This window comes from Garra rufa, chromosome 1 (genome assembly GCF_049309525.1).
Source record: "Garra rufa chromosome 1, GarRuf1.0, whole genome shotgun sequence".
In the NCBI taxonomy this organism is placed as follows: domain Eukaryota; kingdom Metazoa; phylum Chordata; class Actinopteri; order Cypriniformes; family Cyprinidae; genus Garra; species Garra rufa.
In genome coordinates this window covers 83,892,934-83,913,981 of record NC_133361.1, presented here as the reverse complement: position 1 = coordinate 83,913,981, position 21,048 = coordinate 83,892,934, and the positions used below count along the sequence as shown (strand labels likewise).

The 21,048-nt window shown below is 37.8% G+C and overlaps 1 non-coding gene across 1 annotated transcript; it reads right to left on the bottom strand.

Annotated features, from left to right (window-relative positions):
- Nucleotides 1–20,836: 20,836 nt before the first annotated feature.
- On the bottom strand, nucleotides 20,837–20,947 carry trnal-caa (transfer RNA leucine (anticodon CAA)). The gene is made up of 2 exons: nucleotides 20,910–20,947; nucleotides 20,837–20,882 (listed from the first exon to the last, which is right to left on the bottom strand). It is a non-coding gene; the product is annotated as a tRNA-Leu (tRNA).
- Nucleotides 20,948–21,048: the final 101 nt, after the last annotated feature.

The window sequence follows — 21,048 nt, the reverse complement described above, 5'->3', positions numbered from 1 at the left end:
ACATTTCTGGCCTGATTGCAACACTTCAGGCCACTTTAGTCAATACACTAAGGGGACCAACAAAATAAAATATCACCTTATTTGTATTTGTATAGTGTTTGAATACAGTACATGAAAATGTAGTGATAAAATATAAAAACAAAGACACACATTGCAACTATAAGAACCAGTCTTCATTTTATGTTGTAGTACTGTTCATTGTGTAATAAACATTTTGTTGTCCTGTTATTTAGCTCTCTTTATCCGTTATTTTTTTTTAAATAAAGTGCAGTTGAGTTGTCAACCTTGGCTTGTCATCAGTTGATTATTTGCCTTTTATGCGTAGAACATAAAACCTGTATTCAACTTCTTTATGGAAATATGATTCACTGTTTTTCATTTTATTATAAACTTTTCATTTAAACCTAATGTTACACGTAGTTGAGTAACATTTGGTGTCTTACATTTTAATAAAACATTAAATAAGTAATATTTTATTATAAATGCATACAAAACATAGATAAATATAATTATATAAAATAAATATTATCTATAGCTATATCTAATTATTTTTAATATTGAGGTACTATGGAGCTGTACATTAAAATAGAAGCTTAATAATAATAGTAAGACCAAAAATGCAATAAAAAAACGAATAAGCCTGTTAATCTGTGTGTGTTTTAATCTAATAATAAATCAGGAGTCAGAGGTAAAAAAAAAAAGAGCTTTATTTTTGGGTCACAAGCTTACATTTCAAAGAAACAACAGCAGCACACAGACAATCAAAAATAAGATGAGAAAAATATAACAATAATATAAAAAATAAAATCAATTGTATATACAGTTGTGCTGTAGATATAATTGAATAGAAATAAAATACAATAACATGTAGGGCTGTACTAGGATGTGGGGTAGTTAAAAATAAATATTAATTAAATAACTATTAAAAAATACGGTTTACTGCAGGTGTCCAGGTGTCCAGTTTGCTTAGACTGAGATGGCATTGTGACTACGGGTGGATGGGGTCTAAAAGCCTTACTCATCCAGCCACTCCAAGTCCAGGCTTTCTCCCCTGAAAGACCTTCTGTTCACCCTGTAGTCGAACTTCAGCTGTCAACACTGATGTCCTGAAGTGCCCTGAAAAGAACGACATCTCTGTCCTCTCCATCCACCTTTAGGACACAGTGAAGGGGCTTCAGGTTTCGGCCGCTTACAGGAATGATTAATCCTTCTGCCGAATGCGATGGCACTCGCAGGGGAATGTCTGCGCATCAATGCACAGGTCCCGCTGTCCGGCTTTAAAGAAGAAGAGATACCCTTCTTCATCATTTAAATCCTGGATAACTTGTCTCCCTGCTGCACCCGTGATCACCTTCCCGTGGTAATCACAGCCAATGTCCCCTTTCGAAAACCGCCAGGTTGCAACCACTCCTGTGATCAAGAGGACATTACAATTTGATTAAAACTACAAGAACATTTCATGCTGGCAAACTTTTCCGTAATTTGATTGTAGCTTTTGCTGCAGCTAATAGTAGCTAAAATTGTATTGTCTGTCCATACAACCAAAAATAAATGAATAAAATAATAAAAATATTTACTAACCTAGACCTTGCTTGGGACCAAAGTCTTTGATGGCAAGGCCTGTCCAGGTCTGCCGAGAGACGTTATCAATGATTGTTGCATCTGTCTCTATGGTGCCCTTGGGAGCGGGTTTCCACAGCCGTTCTACGTCCTCAGGCTTTGGGTGGTTCCCTTTCCACCCCTCCTTAGTGATAAGCCTAGCCACCTTTGCAGCTGAAGGCTTGCGGCGAGAGAATTGTGCTGAAAGAAAGGAAGACATTACATTATGAGTTGCTCATCAAACTAAAAGAATGGCCTAGTTTGAGTGGTGTTTTCAATGTCAGTGATGTATTTACGGATACTTGCACAACAGGTATTTGTTTCTTGATCGACCCGCTGTTTTTTGCTGGGTGGCTGGCCGTCCAGTGACACCGAAAAAAATATATATATATATATATATATATAATTATATATATAATATATATAAATCATCATTGACCCAAGTAAAATAACCAGCAATCTGGCAGCGTGAATAAATAATTGTGCATTCAACAAATCATTATATGACAAATATTTATTAAAACAAAAGTATTTTAAAACAAAATAAACTGTGAACTATATACATTTCAAAAAATGGAAAACTTTTTTTAATTATAAAAAAAAATCAATCTTCGTCCTACTCATCCTCATCATCTGCGAAATACTGTAGAGATGGACAAAAATACATTAAAACACCGCAAATACACTACTATAGTTATAGAGGCTCTGTGTATATTACATTTTCCTCATGCTCTTCCAGTGGCGGAGCAGGACGAACTTCTGGGGATGGAGGCGGTGGGGGAGGAGGAGGTGGAATGAAATTTGGGGGTCCTTCCTCCTCCCCAGATGAGCTGTGTTCTGTGTCCTTCAAAAACACAAAAGCTGTCAAACCAGACATCATTGAATTATCACCGTCTGAAAATGTTGTTATAACTTAATTACAAATGTAAACTCACAGTGCGACTTATTATTTCTGTAGCTGCCTGTGAAAAAAAATAATAAAGAATAAGGAAAAAAATTGGGTCTGTTTTACTGCAAGATCCAACGTGATGAAATTTAGCCAGAATCCACTATCAGCCAAATTAAACATATGACTACATTGATGCTTTTAATACCAATAGAAATAAAAATAGTGATATTGTTGTATCTATTAATGGTTGTATCATTTATGCTAAAAAGTTTATATTTATATATAGAAAGCTTAGATTCTCTCCTTTAAAATGAGCCTAGGGACATGGTTATAGCTTGTTCATAAATGAAGAAACTAAAGGTCAAATTCAGGTATTTTGGTGCTTGACCGAGGCCTTAAACCTACGTAAATTTAATGTTTGCAGAATTTGTGATTTTTGGCTAAATCAACACATGTGTTGAAATTTAAAATACAATAAAATCATCATATACCTTCTGTGCATAATTAAAGAAATGTAACCATGTGTTGAAATTTAACCACCAGCCAAATAAAGCACAAAGCTGTTTGTGACTTTATAACGACTACATTTTTTTATAAATTTTTATAAAATTACTATATATATATATAATACAGATTTTATTCTACATACAAAACAAACAAACCAAACTATAGACAAATAGATACCCAGCCGGCATTTCAATGTTGATTCACCATTGAAACAACGTCAGGTACCATGGTTGGATCAACGGTGAAAAACCTTTCGGATTTGCAAAAAATTTCAACGTTGATATTGTGATGTCTTTTCAACATGGAAATAACAACGCTGATTCACCGTTGAAATCACGACTTAGTTTCACCGTCTTACCTACCTTTCAGCAACGGTGAATACACAACTGTACATTCAATTACAACCAGTTTACATTTAGATCAACACTGTACGTACATGTTAGTTAAAAATCAAATGACTAGCAGCAATGTTATCAACTTCAATAAACGAACACATCAATATTATAAAACAAGTTTTATTTTGGAAACATACACTGTATAAATCAAAATAAAAACCTGTCGAAAACATTTTCCAAAAACAAATACATTAATTCTGCTCACATGTTATTGTAGCCCAGTTTGTGATGAATACAAAGTAATCAGACTTTAGACATTATACATTACCAGTCAGAAGTTTTCTCACAGTAAAATTTTAAATGTTTTTTTAAGTCTCTTCTGCTCACCAATTCAAGTACAGAATATTTGAATAAAATATATTTGTACTATTTAAAATGTTTTTCATTTGAAGATATTTGAAAATGTAATTTAATCCTGTGATGTCAAAACAGATTTTTTTTATCACCATTACTCATGATCCAGGCACCTTCAGAAATCATTCTAATATTCTGATTTGATGCTCAAAACAATTATGTTGGAAACAGCTGAGTAGATGTTACACCAGGCCAGCAGAGGGACCTCTTACCCACACTGACTGTTGCTGCTCCCTCTGCTGCCTCTATGGTAGCTTCCTGTTTGTCAGCCATAAAGGCCAGCTCAGCACACACACTGGCTGCGAAGTATTGTTTTGCCTATGCTAACTCTACCGAGCAATTTCATTGTTTCTCCGTGTCTTGTTCCAGAGTTTCCGTGTTTCATAGTTTATTCTTGTTTTGTTTCCAAAGTCTTAGCCTAGTCTTAGTTTTGCCTTGTTTGTTTCGTTTGTTTTCTTTGTTACTTTGGACTGCCCTACTGGATTACGACCTTCACGCCTGTTCTCTGGATTACTCTTTCGGATTACCCCGTTTATTCCTGTTTGCTGGTGTTTTGACCCTGTCTGTCGACTACGATCTGTCTAATAAAGCTTGTAATTGGATCCTCATCTCCGTCGTCATTCGTAACAGTATAATTCTTTCAGTTTGCTTTGATGAACTGAAACAATTTATCTGATATAGAAATCTATTGTAATGTTACAAATGTCTTTATTATCACTTTTGATCAATGCAAAGCATCCTTGCTAAATAAAAGTTTTGAAGTATGGTATATAATTTTACAAATACTTTTTATTTCAAGTAAATACAAATCTTTGGATCTTACTATTCAAAGAATCCTGAAAAAAAATCTGCTTAAATATTGATAATAATAAATGTTTCTTGAACAGCATATTAGGATGATTTCTAAAATTTCATGTGACACTGATGACTGGAGTAACAGGAATAAATTACATTTTAAAATATTTTAAATAATATTAAATATCATTTTAAATAATACAAATATTATTAAGCAGAAGGAAATTTAATAAAAAAAAAAATAAAAAAAAACTTACTGTTCAAAAACTTTAGACTCGTAGTGTATTTTTTTCAGATACTGAAAAAAAAAACAACACACAGATGTCAGTGTCACGATCAGGCAGGAACACACGAACAACGACGTAATAAAAAGACGTATATTTAATAAATCCAATGGGAAACAGGCAGACACAGGAACACGGAGTGGTAACATTAAAGACCGACAAGAATACAGGGGAAAACACACACCTTAAATACACAGACTGATTACACATCCAGGTGGAGACAATGAAGGAGAAACCAAACACACTCTGAACTGCGGGGGAGAATGGGAGAAACCAACATGAAAGTCCGGGGATGTGACAGTCAGGGTTTAAACTTCTCCAAATCCCTAGACCCCAGAAGGTTAAAGACTCAAAAGGTTTTGTACAATAAAATGCATATTTTGGGCTGCACAAGAGAAACCTTTTTTGACTAAAACCACTTGATCTCTTATTTTGGTGGTTAACTATATTTCTGTGAAAACAGGTTTACAAATGTGTCTCATTATAAGAGATGTGTACATTTGTGCAGTGCAAATGGGTAAAAGACTTTGAGAATGGAACAAGAAACCATGTCGTGGTGAAGGGATCAAAAAGCAATCGCCTTAAAATTCTTTATGCAGGAAATACCTTAAATGAAATGTATTTATTATTTTAAGCCAAAATGTTTCTTCAAATTCTGATAAAAACAATTCATATTGTATTATTTATTTGATTTATTTTAGCGTTTTGTAGGCTGATTGTTCACTGAAGGAAGTGCTCAAATAAACACGCACGTTTGTTAATAATGTTTGGGCCTCATTTATTTTGGGTTTCAACATAATATACATAGGCTGTGTATTTTATATAGGCTTATATACACAAACGTTATATATAATGTATATATATATATTTATTTATAAATAATTTAGATATGAATAATTTATTTATATATAAACACCACGCCATTTTTTTCGTTCTTCTTTTATTTACATAGCCTACCCTTCACGGTGCCAGTAATTACTGTGCTAATTTCTGATTTGGGAGTGATTTGTTTGTTAAATTTTTTTAGGCTACCTTATTAAAAGTATTGCACTTAACAGACCTGTCTGTTTTGTATCACTAGCGCGGTGTCTGTTCATGAAGCATATAAGCTCTGCCTGCGTGAGGCGCGTCGCATCCAGCAATGTTCTATTACAATTTATTAATTCTGAATGTGTTGTGTCCATATTGCACCAAAATGCAACACTGCACTCCCTTGGGTCCACAGCAAAAATCGTTTGGATGAACTGTTCTCGACATAATAAAAATGCAAACAGAAAGACATACAGAGATTCCTGCCTTTATTAGAGAGAAGAATATGTTCAGCCCCTCCCACCAAAGCTTCAAAGCTCAAAAAATGGTATTTGGACCAGCCCTAGTTGTTAGACCATTGTGTTCTTTTGTGTTGACATGCAGATGTTTGGATAGGCCTATTGGCCCATGTGCGCCGTTGCGCGCAAAGTTTGTATATTTTAAACACTTCCGAGGATAGTGGGGGTCACGAGCCACTGGCACGGTTATTTTGGGGGTCGTGAGCTGAAAAGTTCGGGAACCCCTGGTGTAGCAACTTCTGTAACAGTTTACCAGACAAAAAAAAAAAAAAAAACAGCCTCTCATTCATTTTTGCGTCATTACTGATTGAGGAGTAACTGGGATCATGACCATCGGAGAGCTGAAGTCCGTCTGGGAGCCTAACCTGGGCCTGAAGAGCTCCAGTGAAGTGGCATGGGAAAGGAGGTATGAGATGGAGCCAGCTACTGCCTGCCGTCCTCTAAACAGGCCTGAGACCAGACATCCTGGTGATCCATGCTGGTGGAAACGACCAAGGCTTTCTAAGGAGTCTGGATCTCCTAAGATATATGAGGAAGGACATTTCTGCACTGCAGAAAATCACCAGGGCCAAGGTGATTTTCTCCGGCATCACGGAGAGGTGTGTCTGGTGGTGGGGAGAAGGCCGGAGGATTAATAAAGCCAGGAAATTTGTTAACAGCACCATGGCACAATTCATGGCTGAGACTGGTGGTGTGTTTATTGACAACCACATAATAACAAAGAAGAGAGGTGGACTGTTCAGGTGGATGGGGTTCATCTGTCTGATGAGGCAAATGATATGTTTTTGAAAAACATTGCATGTGCTATTAGCAAATAAATTTAAAAGTAATGTATCTACAAAATGTGTTTGTCATTCTTTCTCAGTGAGGTGCATTTATGGGTTCCATATTCAAACTGATTTTATCTTATGAATAAATGATTAACCTGAAAAATATATATATAAAAAAAAACTATCATACACTTGAATTATGAACTTGAATTAAGTTGATTTTATTTTGTATTATTACATATTCCTGCAACCGCGCGATTCAGTGACGTTTAAATAAATTACATTTAGACTTAAGCAAATTCAGTCCGACTTTTATTTTGAAACGCGATGCATATTTAGAAATATGTTGATGTATTCTCCTGTGTTGGCATGGCATGGATGATTTACGTTACAAATCTTGTGAGATAACACACACACACACACTTTTTTAAGCGTTCTAAACTCACAGCATTTGCAGAGTAAGAGTTTGTGGACCGAGCTGCTGATGTGAAGCAGTTATCTCCCCTCATCAGGTATGAAGTACATGTAAATGTAATAAGAATGCATACGTAATGTGTTAAATCTACGAGAGGTGCAAATACTGTCCTTTAAACGGTGAAAAATGTTGTTTTTTGGATGTTTAACAGTTTGTCTCAAGTTCAGCCTTTGCACCATATATATATATATATATATATATATATATATATATATACGTAGATTCCTCGTTGGACCGCTCCAAGCACGTAGATGCATCCGCCATATTGGAATGGTCCACGTGACGCCATTCACCATATAGTAGGTTTGCAGACCAACGGCTGTGCAGGACTGTGGCATTTCGAATATTCAGTGATTACTATGGTCAAGTATATAGATCTATGGGTGAACAACGTCAAGTGCACCTCTACCTGTTACTTTCAGACGAACCCTACGCTCTCTCTCATGCTGCGTTCACACCAAACGCAAATATGCGTCTGGCGTAGGGATGAGCGAGTACAGCATTATCTGTATCTGTATCAACCATATGAATTATCTGTATCTGTATCTGTACTCGGAGTGGGCGGGGCCTAACCCGGAAGTGGGTGGGATTTAACCTGGAAGTTGGTCATGTTGTCTTGAAATGGGCGGGGCTTTAACCGGTATGTTATTTTAAGCATGCAATTGATATGGGTTGATCAGAAATTGTTATATTTATTGCTGATTAGAAAACTATTTACATGACAGCATCAGCATTGAGCTTCAGATCAGTGGTTTTGATCATGATAACAAACAAACTATATACAGAACAACAATGAACAATGAATACAACACATGCGGTTGCAATTATGAAATAAAATGTAATGAACAAGAGTTTTCATTTCAACATAACTTTCTTTTTTTAACCTTGAGCAGTGTGATTTTTTATTTATTTATTTATTTATTTGTTTGTTTTTATTTTATTTTTTATTTCCACACCAGGTATGTGTGTGTGTGTGTGTATAGCTAATTAATTTGTAATATATTTTTTTTATACCACTACTTCGAACCAGCAGAAGGTTTTAAAAAAAAAAAAACGGCAGAGAGAGAGAGAGTGTGTGTGTGTGTGTGTGTGTGTAACTAATTAATTTGTAATACCACTACCATGGGCGACATTTGACTCTTGAGTCAGGGGTGGCAAGAAAAAAAAATCTGATGTAAGCATTAAAACAGTGCCCTACAGTAGGCTACTGCAGCACATCAAAGCAGTCAATTAAAGCGCTGCACTTCAGCCCGGGCCGATGGGCTCTGACTTTTTTTTACACCCCAGGGCTGCGGCTTTGGGCCAAATTTCACGTCATAGTTCAGACCCGGGCCGGCATCGGGCCTGTTTTAGGCTTCTCCTTATTTTCATAATTTAGACATCCATCAATTATTATGGCGAAGAAAAAAAATGCCGCGCTGGTGGAAACAACACGAAACTTCACTTTCGCTTTCACTTTTGAGACCGACTCAGACACCGTTTAGTGTGCTTTAGCGCAGCTGAATCCGCGTTCAAGCGCACACAATAGGCTAAAACTCGCCCCAAGCACCGGCAAAAATAAATAACAATGAATGTGTCGAGGAAAGAGTAAGGACATAAATGAATTATTTATTAATTAATTTGTGTATTCTGAGTCAGTGTCGCAAAGATCCTGACTCGCAATCTCCTTTTTGGACACGCCTTTAGAGAGAAATTCATCTTTACGGATTACATGAAAGAGTTTGTGCTTTTGATTTGTTTTATTTCGTTAAGTAATAATTTAAAGCTTTCTATAAATGTATTTATTATGTCTGTGAGGCATGCATTTCGCTTCATTTTGTTAAGCACTCCTGTTCAAGAACCAGACGGCAGAAAGCACATACTTTTTGTTTTCTTTATTTTATAAAAATGCTGTAACGTTTTTTTCGATGTATTACTCCTACTTTGTGAGCAAAAATGACGGATAATTTTAAATTGCTTCCAATGAAAAAAAATGCAAGTGATCGCGCTGGTGCCTCGATGTCCTGCAAGCTTTAGCTTCCACTTTCTGCACAAACTATGCGCATATAGCGCACATTTATCTGTAACGTTTAAACTACCATTGTTTTATACTTGAACTGTTTTATATCTATAGATTTCATTTTAGGCAAGTCGTGATGATTTGAGAAGGCAAACTGATCAAACAGACTATGATCAGTCTTTCGCTGGGCGCTGTGACTCTTATATATATATATATTTAACGAATAAAAAATGCTCCAAGCGTTTTTCTAAATTAGCTAAATAAAAAACAAAACTAAATATAAACATTTTGCCATTACATACAAAACTGAACTATTTTATAGCTGAAACAGTAAGTTGTTTTGGGAGAAGGGGAAATATATTTTTATCCCATCTATTGCTTCACAGTTATTTCGAAATAAACCCAGCGTAAATATGCAAATGTCACTCCCAAAGCATATCAGCTTGCATGTGCCGAAAAACGAAAGTTTCATACAAATTCTAAATGGATTATAGCCTGGAAAGTGCAAAGCACGCTCTCCTTATTATCACTAAAAGTTCATAGAGATCTCACAAAAATTCCGTTATAATTAATAAAGCTCTCTAAACTACACAATTAATATTTTATTTACATTGCGTCTACACTCATAAGATGATTCACGAGCGCACAAAACGGCACTTAATAAAAACCGTTCAGGCGCTTTCAGCAGTGAGTGAATTCTGACAAGTGTTTCTAATTGTTCGGAAACAACAGATATGTCTGTGATTGGCTACGTTGCTCAACGCTGCAAAAACACGTTGGATAGTTTGCCAGATTGCTTTGCTTTCATTTGAGGGTTATATAGCACTGTCTAGTTCCCAAGTACAACCGAGCCTAAGCTTGGCTAAAGCAGTTGCAGCGGGGCTGTCGAGGATTCCATGACTAACCACAGGGGGGGCAACTGCCCCCCCTTGCCCCCCCCTAATGTCGCCCATGACCACTGCTTCCTTTTTTATTTATTTATTTATTCATGAAATACAAAAAAGAAAGTGTCAGACACTCAGTGTGTGAAGTAAAAAAAAAACTGGTCAGAGCCAGTTGACGGTTTAAAAAAGAAAAAAAAAAATTCTCCGACAGGCAGAGACGCGAGTCGCTTTTACCAAGCACCACGGCTGAACAAACCCCACGTTTACCAAAACTCTACTGTTTAAGTAAGTACTACAAACAAACCAAAGTAAAAAACAAACCTGAAGCTGAAGAAACCCTAAACGTTAACGGAAAAAAAAACCTGCAAACCTGAGTGACTGAGGGAGAGAACAGAGAGAGAGCGCGCTGTTCTCTTCTCTTCTCAGTGTTCTGTGTGTGTGAGCAGAGCGGGACACAGCAACATAATAAATCTGTATGTGTGTAGGGGAGGGGTGCTGTGACTACTCTATCACAGAACGCAGACACAGTAAACTACCCAATGAGAATTTTTATTAAATCCGAGCACAGATATTGACTCGTATTACTCGTATGATAGTCGTACTCGGCAAAAGTGCTTTATCCGTGCCGGATACTCGTTTCAGCCGAGTATCCGGCTCAACTCTAGTCTGGCGCGAGTGTTTTTAATATTAACTTAATGGTAAGACGCGTTAACGCGCGTCCAGAGTTCTTGCGGCGAGAATGAGGCGTTTAGCGCGGCGCGGTACACGCAAATTGGCCTAGATGCGCGAATGGCGCTAATTAAGCGTCTGTCGCGAATTATGCTTTTTGTGCATTCACGTGTTTGACATGAATTCGCGTCTGGTGCCCGAGTTGAAAAATCTGAACTTCTGCGTCAATTTGCGCCGCGTTAACCAATCAGGAGCCTGCTTGATGCTGTGGCGGCAGGCCCGCCCGGAGTCACTCATTCAAAATGGAGGAACGTCTAATTTTGGCAGTGAGTAGTCGGCCGGAGTTGTACGACACTACTTCGTATTTCTATAGAGACAGGAATAAAAAGGACCTCGCTTGGAAGAGTGTCGGTGAGGAGATTGGGCAACCTGGTAAGTTGTAAATAAGTTACACATTTCACTTTTGAGCCAACACGTTTATCGACCTGCGGCCTTCCCGCCATTTTTAACATCTATTTTCCCCCTAATATACAGCTACTTTTCGGTTTTCTACTTTTTTTGGAAGAGCCTCAGGGACACGTACCTGAAGGAGAAGAGGAAGGAGATGGATAAGAGGAGTGGGTCAGCAGCAGGGTCGGTGAAGAAGTGGAAGTATTCACAGATCCTGGGATTCATTGACCCCCTTCGTCACCCCACGGGAGACCACCAGTAACATAAGGGGGGGGGGGGGTCGAGGCCCAGGTCATGGAGAACAAACACCCCAGGGACCAGGGAGAGGCGGAAGTAGGGGATACGGAAATAGGTGAGTTTTCCAATTAAGCCAATTTACAAGGCATATGCTGTCATTGTTTACAGATGAATAGTATAATGTAATCTCTCTATGACTATTAACATTTACTATTGTCTTGACAGAGCCTACTGATAATGAAGATCCAAGATCCCCTGCCGCTTCTCCTGTCTCCCCAGTCCCTGCTGCACCCACAGGTGTGTGAACATGTTTCGTGCAGAAAACATCAGTACAGTATCCACTCATAGCTTTAACATTCACTAATAATCATTGTATTTGTAAATGCAGACTAAATTCTATTGCAATGTATGCCACTAATCATCTCCATACATTCATTTTAATTACTGATCATTTGCATGTTCATGTTCCTGATGTTTATATGTCTGAATTATAACTTTAATTATGTAAAATATGTTAAAGCAAGTTCAAAATAATTTCACACTTGTATTTAAGCACTGGCTATGTCACTCACACAGGCACAGATATTATTCTCCCAATATCTAGACAATTTTGTTATTTCAATTATCATCTTTCTGTCTTCTCATGCACTGTGTGTTGTATTTTTGATTACACAGGCCAACAGAGGAGGAGAGGCATCCGGCTGCCCCGTGATGGTACGGCGGAGGTGGAGCAGACGCTGCTCGAGCTCCAGAGGTGTCCTCCAGCTCCAGCTCCACCTCCACCACCACCACCGCTGTCGGCTGATGAACACTTCCTCCTCAGCCTTCTGCCTTTTCTGCAGAGCATGCCGCCTCAAACAAAAGAAATGATAAAATTTAAAATGTTTAAATTGGCGATGGAAAACAGCACTGTTGTGCTAAATTTGGAACAATTAGACCCCCACAGCCCATAGTAGGCTTTAAAAAATGTAAAAATGAGGCAGCAGGCTCTTCTCCTTTGTTCCCTGAGACTTTTCCACTCTTGCATCTTCCAAGCAAGGTCATTTTTATTTCTGTCTCTGTATGTTAATAGTTTGTACACATTGTATTTTTTAAAGTTTATTTTGTTATTTTACATTTATAATCAAATAATTTTATCAGAATCAGAAAGAGCTTTATTGCCAAGTATGCTTGCGCATACAAGGAATTTGTTTCAGTGTTATTAGCTTCCAGTACACAGAGACGCACAGACAATAAAAATAAGAGAATAAGAAAAATACACATATGTTAGCATAAATAGACCAAAAATAAAAATTGAAAATAATACTAATAATTGGTAAAAAATTGACAATAAACATGTATGTACAGTTGTGCTATAGGTGATAGGATGGAATACAGGGATGTGTTAGGGTGGAGGTGGTAGCAGTAGATAAAGTCAGATTATTCCACACATTTTTGCACAATGGGAGGAACATTTTAACTGTTCGTAAGGTGGTTGCCTGGGGGAAAAAACTGTTCACGCGTCTGGTAGTCCTGATCTTTGGGGCTCTGTAGCGCTGGCCGGATGGTAAGAGTTCAAAGAGGGGATGACTTGGATGTGAGGGGTCCAAAGTGACCCCTCACAGGTTATGTTTGGATAAATTATTTTGAAATATGACTAGGTTATAGCAGTTAACAGACATCTTGTAAAAAGATGGCCGCCAATGCGTCACCTTGGAATTATAAGGTTCTATCTGCGTTCCGAGTGGTTTTGAGATATTGAGCTTCAAAGATTTTGCATTTTATCTAGCAAAAATGATATGGGGAACAAGTCTCTTTCCTACAAGAGAATGACAGAGACCCTAAATGTATTCTGAATGTACAATATCAAAATCCTCTCAAATTTTTAAATGGGGATTTTGGGAACAGGTCAAATGCAGATAGAACCTTCTAATTCTAAAAAGTCGTTTTCTGCTTGGAATTATAAGGTTCTATCTCGCAAAACATTAATTAAAGCAACAATTTTCAAGAAATAAAAGTAGTTTACTTATAATTTGTTTTAAAACATAAATTACTGTTCTAACAATGTGTCAACATGTATGAGAATTTAATACTTTAATGCTTTCTTTATCACATTTATTTAATATTTTAGAACAAATATTTTTTTCTTATTTAAGTTAGGCATAAAAGGCAGTGCTGAATATTTTGTCCAGAGCAGATGTTTATTTTATAATTATAGTGGGTAATTTAAGACATTATTGCAGAAACAGTAAAAAAAAATTAAGCTATTCTAATCCATCTGACCAGGATTTTATTCCACAAAAAGCCATATTCAGCCATATTCGCAAAACTATCATTTTCAACATCTTTAATAACAACAGTTTGATTGCTATTGACCACATTTACCATCAAACGACAGTGACACTTATATTTCATTATGTACTTTACATTAGCCTATGTAATTGATCTGCAGTAAAGCCATTCAAGCCAGTTGCAGATAATATCATTTGTTTTTTTGCCGGTAATATATATAATGCCGGTAGCATTATATAAGTAAAAAAAAAAAAAAAAAAAAAAAAAAACAAGCCATCATTATATTTTAAACACTGCCACTTAGAGGAATAAATGTGAATTGCACTTATTGATTCTGCAGACGTGTAACTGTTGTTTTACATTAAGTTATGGAGCAGTCTGGCGACATGACAAAGAAAGTTGTCATCCTGATTGGTCCTCTTGTTTGCATTCAAACTGCTGATTGGCTCACAGATAGAACCTTATAAAATCTTTTTCTTTTCTAAATAAAAAGTCCTAAAATGTACACAACTTTTAAAAAACCATCACATAATGTAAATAAATTGTCACAGAATAAGAATATGTGAATAACTCAATTTTGACAAAAATGTCAGAACCTTATAATTCTAAGGTGACGAATGGGGTTCGAAACTTTGCAAATCAAAGCAAATGAACACAAAGAGGTCACACTTATAAATGGCGGCAGACAGGAATTTAGACGCATTTTCGCGTTTGGTGTGAATGCAGCATTAGAGAGTGCTCCAAATATCAGCTTGTTAAATTTATAAAAATCACCTGGAAACCAGAAATCTTGCTGATTGATAGGAGATCAAATTCCTATTTTACTCATTAAAATGCAAATCAATTTGTAACTTTTTTAATTGAATTTTCCTGGATTTTTTTGTTGTTCTGTCTCTCACTGTTAAAAGTCAAGTCAAGTCAAGTCACCTTTATTTATATAGCGCCTTTTACAATACAGATTGTGTCAAAGCAACTGCACAGTATTTAAACAGCACAATAGTGTGTAAGTAACGCATTATTGTAACAATCAATTTTCAGTTAAAGGCAGTTCATCAATGAATTCAGTGATATCATCGTCAGTTCAGTTCAAATAGTATACGATATCGCATGAAAATGTCCCCAACTAAGCAAGCCAGAGGCGACAGCGGCAAGGAACCAAAACTCCACAGGTGACAGAGATGGAGAAAAAAAACCTTGGGAGAAACCAGGCTCAGTCGGGGGACCAGTTCTCCTCTGGCCAGACCAAACAACAGTTTGTACCAATGTCTGATTGTAGAGAACTCATCAGGATCCCATGGTGTAGCACCGATGGCCGTCAAGGTTGGCGAGGTCTTTATTGATGATCCGCCTTGGAGCTCATCTGGTTGACATCCACGGCTATTGAAGTCATCTCCAGGTGGTGATCCATGATCTAAGCTGGGTACGGACTGGATCCGGGGGACTGGAGTGACCATCTGATCCGGATACAGGCTGGGTCTGGAGGCTACGGTGACCTCGGAATAAGAATGAAACAGACTAATATTAGCGTAGATGCCATTCTTTTTACGATGCAGCGAGTGCATCAGGTGTTATGGGAGGTGTTTTCGGTTCCGGTTGACCTAATTAATGCAGCCTAACAATCCTTTAACGGATTTGAATTATAGGAATGTGTTAATGATTTTATGTGTAAGCCAGGTTAAAGAGATGTGTCTTTAATCTAGATTTAAACTGACAGAGTGTGTCTGCCTCCCGAACAGTGTTAGGTAGATTGTTCCAGAGTTTAGGCGCTAGATAAGAAAATGATCTGCCACCCGCAGTTGATTTTGATATTCTAGGTATTATCAAATTGCCAGAATTTTGAGAACGCAGCGGACGTGAAGGACTATAATACGATAGGAGCTCGTTCAAGTACTGAGGAGCTAAACCATTGAGGGCTTTATAAGTAATTAGCAAGATTTTAAAATCTATACGATGTTTTATAGGGAGCCAATGCAATGCTGACAGAACCGGGCTAATATGCTCATACTTTCTGGTTCTAGTAAGAACTCTAGTTGCTGCATTTTGGACCAGCTGGAGTTTGTTTATTAAGCGTGCAGAACAACCACCCAATAAAGCATTACAATAATCTATCCTTGAGGTCATGAACGCATGAATTAATGTTTCAGCATTTGACATTGATAGCATAGGTCGTAATTTCGATATATTTTTAAGATGGAAAAATGCGGTTTTGCAGATGCTAGAAATGTGGCTTTCAAAGGAGAGATTGCTATCGAATAGGACGCCTAGGTTCCTAACTGATGATGACGAATTTACAGAGCAGCCATCTAGTATTAGACTGTGTTTTAGGTTATTACTTGTGGAGGTTTTAGGTCCAATAATTAATACCTCTGTTTTTTCAGAATTTAACAGTAAGAAGTTATTCGCCATCCAGTTTTTAATATCAGCTATGCATTCTGTTAGTTTTTCGAATGGATATGTTTTGCCGGGCTGCGAAGAAATATAGAGCTGAGTATCATCAGCGTAACAATGAAAGCTAACACCATGTTTCCTGATGATATCTCCCAAGGGTAACATGTAAAGTGTAAAAAGTAATGGCCCTAGTACTGAGCCTTGAGGTACTCCATACTGCACTTGCGATCTAAATGATACCTCTTCATTTATTGCCACAAACTGATGACGGTCAGATAAGTACGATTTGAACCATGCCAGTGCACTACCACTAATGCCTACATAATTTTCAAGTCTATTTAAAAGAATGTTGTGGTCAATAGTATCAAACGCAGCACTAAGATCCAGTAGCACTAATAGAGAGATGCAACCACGATCGCTTGACAATAGCAGGTCATTTGTTACTCTAATTAGAGCAGTCTCAGTACTATGATATGGTCTAAAACCTGACTGGAAATCCTCACAGATACCATTTTTCTCTAAGAAGGAGCATAATTGTGAGGATACTACCTTTTCTAGTATCTTTGACAGAAAAGGAAGATTCGAAATTGGTCTGTAGTTAATTAATTCATAGGGGTCAAGTTGTGGTTTTTTAATGAGTGGCTTAATAACAGCCAGTTTGAAGGTTTTGGGAACATATCCTAATGATAGTGACGAATTAATAATATTCAGAAGAGGATCTATGACTTCTGGAAGTACCTCCTTTAGTAGATTAGATGGAATAGGGTCTAACATACATGTTGTAGGTTTAGATGATTTAACAAGTTTATACAATTCCTCCTCTCCTATAATAGAGAATGAATGGAATTGTTCCTCAGGAAATCTACAACGCACTATCTGATGCGATACTGTAGCGGGCGGCTGTATGGTTACAATTTTATCTCTAATAGTGTCTATCTTGGAGGTAAAGTATGTCATAAAGTCATTACTGCTGTGCTTTTGGGAAATGTCTAAACCTGTTGCTGCTATATTTTTAGTTAATTTAACCACAGTATTGAACAAATACCTAGGGTTATGTTTGTTTTCTTCTAAGAGAGATGAAAAGTAATCCGATCTGGCAGTTTTTAATGCTTTCCTATAAGATAAATTACATTCACGCCAAGCAGTACGAAAAACCTCTAGTTTTGTTTTCCTCCAGCTGCGTTCCATTTTTCGTGCTTTTCTCTTTAGGGCGCGAGTATGATCGTTATACCACGGTGTTACACTGTTTTTCTTAATCTTTTTTAGGCGCACTGGAGCAACTGTATCTAAAGTGCTAGAAAAGAGAGAGTCCATAGTTTCTATTACATCATCATGTTTTTCTGAGCTATTGGATATGCTGAGGAATTCAGATAAGTCAGGAAGATTACTTACAAAGCAGTCTTTTGTAGTAGAAGTGATGGTTCTACCGTATTTGTAGCAAGGAATTGAATTAACAGTTTTAGCTATCTGGATTATACAAGAGACTAGATAATGATCTGAGATATCATCGCTTTGCTGCAGAATTTTAACGCCATTAACATCAATTACATGTGACAGTATTAAATCTAGAGTATGATTTCGGCAATGAGTAGGACCTGACACGTGTTGTCTAACCCCAATAGAGTTCAAAATATCTATAAATGCTGTTCCTAATGCATCTTTTTCATTATCAACATGGATGTTAAAATCACCCACTATTAAGACTTTATCTGCGGCCAGCACTAATTCGGATAGAAAATCAGCAAATTCTTTAATAAAGTCTGTATGGTGCCCTGGTGGCCTGTATACAGTAGCTAGCACAAACGTCACAGGGGTTTTATCATTAGTACTTGTTTCTCTGGATAATACTATATGAAGCACCATAACTTCAAACGAGTTATATTTGAAGCCCGTTCTCTGAGAGACATTGAGAATACTGCTATAAATAGTAGAAACACCTCCTCCTTTACCTTTTAGACGCGGTTCATGTTTATAACAGTAATCTTGGGGGGTGGACTCGTTTAAAATAATGTAATCGTCTGGTTTTAGCCAGGTTTCTGTCAAACAGAGCACATCTAGGTTATGATCAGTGATCATATCATTTACAAAAAGTGCTTTCGTAGAAAGGGACCTGATATTCAATAAGCCAAGCTTTATCAATTGTTTCTCTGTATTATATATATTTTTTATTTGTTGAACATCAATTAAATTGTTAGTCTTGATTTGATTCAGGCGTTTTTTGTATTTTTTTGCTCGGGGAACAGACACAGTCTCTATAGTGTGATATCTAGGTGAAAGGGTCTCTATGTGCTGAGAAATAACTGATTTCTGTGACGTGAGGCGGCTAGCAGACGGTCGGTTTAGCCAGTCTGTCTGCTTCCTGACCTGGGCCCCAGTTAGTCAAGTGCAAACTCTAAGACTATGTGCCATATTTCTAGATAGAAGAGATGCTCCACATCCGGAGGGATGAAGACCATCTCTTTTCAACAGGTCAGGTCTGCCCCAAAAGCTTGTCCAATTGTCTATGAAACCTATGTTATTTCGCGGGCACCACTTTGACATCCAGCCGGTTAACGATGACAATCTACTATGTATCTCATCACCACGGTAAGCCGGGAGGGGACCAGAGCATATTACAGTGTCTGACATCGTACTTGCAAGTTCACACACCTCTTTAACAGTATTTTTAGTGATCTCCGACTGGCGAAGTCGAACATCATTAGCGCCGACGTGAATAACAATCTTACTGAATTTACGTTTAGCATTAGCCAGCACTTTTAAATTTGCCAAGATGTCAGGCGCTCTGGCTCCCGGTAAACATTGGACTATGGTGGCTGGTGTCTCTATTTTCACGTTCCGTACAATAGAATCGCCAATTACTAGAGCACATTCATCAGGTTTCTCAGTGGGTGCGTCACTGAGTGGGGAGAACCTGTTTGATGTTCTGATCGGAACGGAAGAGCGGTGTTTTGACCCGCGACTATGCCGCCTCACAGTCACCCAATTGCCCTGCTGCATGGGCGTTGTTACCGGAACCGAACAATGTACAGGGCTTTCTGAGCTAGTCACATCCAAAACCGTATCTAAGGCCCTCACATTCTTACTATCCTCTATTAAAGTTTGGATGCGTGACTCTAGTTCTGAAATCTTCTCTGTCAGCCTGACTATATTCCTGCATTTATCACATGTATAAGGCTCACTGCTGACAGAGATAGATAAGCTATACATGTGGCAAGCAGTGCAGACAACAATAGTAGGAGAAGAAGCCATTACTCACCGTGATTGTAGAATGATTTCAACTTACCAATGTTGTTAGAGTTCCTGAAGAACAGATCAGGGGGAGAAAAAACGGAACGGAACCGGCTAAAAGAGTACTAACGATATTAAACACGAGAAAAAAAATAAAAACGTGAATGGAACGCAGATGGGAAGTTAACCGGCCAGCGCAATGCTAAAAATAGTAAACAAGAGTTAAAAGCGTGAATGGAGTGCGAGCGGCAAATTAACCGGCTATGGAATGCTAACGCGCTGCACTCGTGATTATAGAGTAAGGCGAACAATCAAATTAGTCAGATTAGTTTGATGGATAAGACCAGAAATTAAGTTAAGCTATATCTATCAATTTAAAACGGCAGAATTAACAATAAGATAGAGAATCCAGTAGAAAATCCAGTAGAAAAACGAAGCTGCAGAGAGCTACAAACAAACAGACCACTCTGCAGCAAGGCAGACTGGAAGCAGGGAAACAGCGAAACAGCGACACCCACAGGACAGGAGACATGTGAAGGTCGAAACCCTTGAGTCTGGCGCCTTGGACCGGTCGGCCATCCTGACAGTATGACAGCTGCGCTGTAAGTATCGGTGCAATTAATAAACTAATGGGAATCCAAAAGTCTGAGCTTTTGTCAAGTGATAGATATTTGCCATATTTAATATCTGAAACACATGCTATGTTGCTTAAGTGACATGTAAGGATACATGGAATTTTTTCAGGCTTCTGAAAAGTTGTTGTCAGAAGTGGGCCTTGAACCCACGCCTCCAATCAGAGACCAGAAGCCTCAGTATTTGAGAAGGTTGAAACCCTTGAGTCTGGCGCCTTAGACGGCTCGGCCATCCTGACAGAACAACATCTGTACTGTAAGTATCGGTGCAATTAATAAACTAATGGGATTTCAAAAGTCTGAGTTTTCATCAAGTGATAGATATTTGCCACATTTAAAATCTGAGAACATATTCTATATTGCTTAAGTCGTAGAAGTCATTTTTTCAGGCTTCTGAAAAGCTATTGTCAGAAGAGGGATTTGAACCCACGCCTCCATACAGAGACCAGAAGCCTTAGTATTTGAGAAGGTTGAAACCCTTGAGTCTGGCGCCTTAGACCGCTCGTCCATCCTGACAGTACGACAGCTGTGCTGTAAGTATCGGTGCAATTAATAAACTAATGGGAATCCAAAAGTCTGAGCGTTCGTCAAGTGACAGATATTTGCCATATTTAATATCTAAGAACATATTCTATATTGCTTAAGTCATTTATGACATTTTTTCGCGCTCCTGAAAAATAGTTGTCAGAAGTGGGATTTGAACCTACGCCTCCAATCGGAGACCAGAAGCCTCAGTATTTGAGAAGGTCGAAACCCTTGAGTCTGGCGCCTTGGACCGGTCGGCCATCCTGACAGTACAACAGCTGTGCTGTAAGTATCGGTGCAATTAATAAACTAATGGGAGTCCAAAAGTCTGAGCTTTCGTCAAGTGACAGATATTTGCCATATTTAATA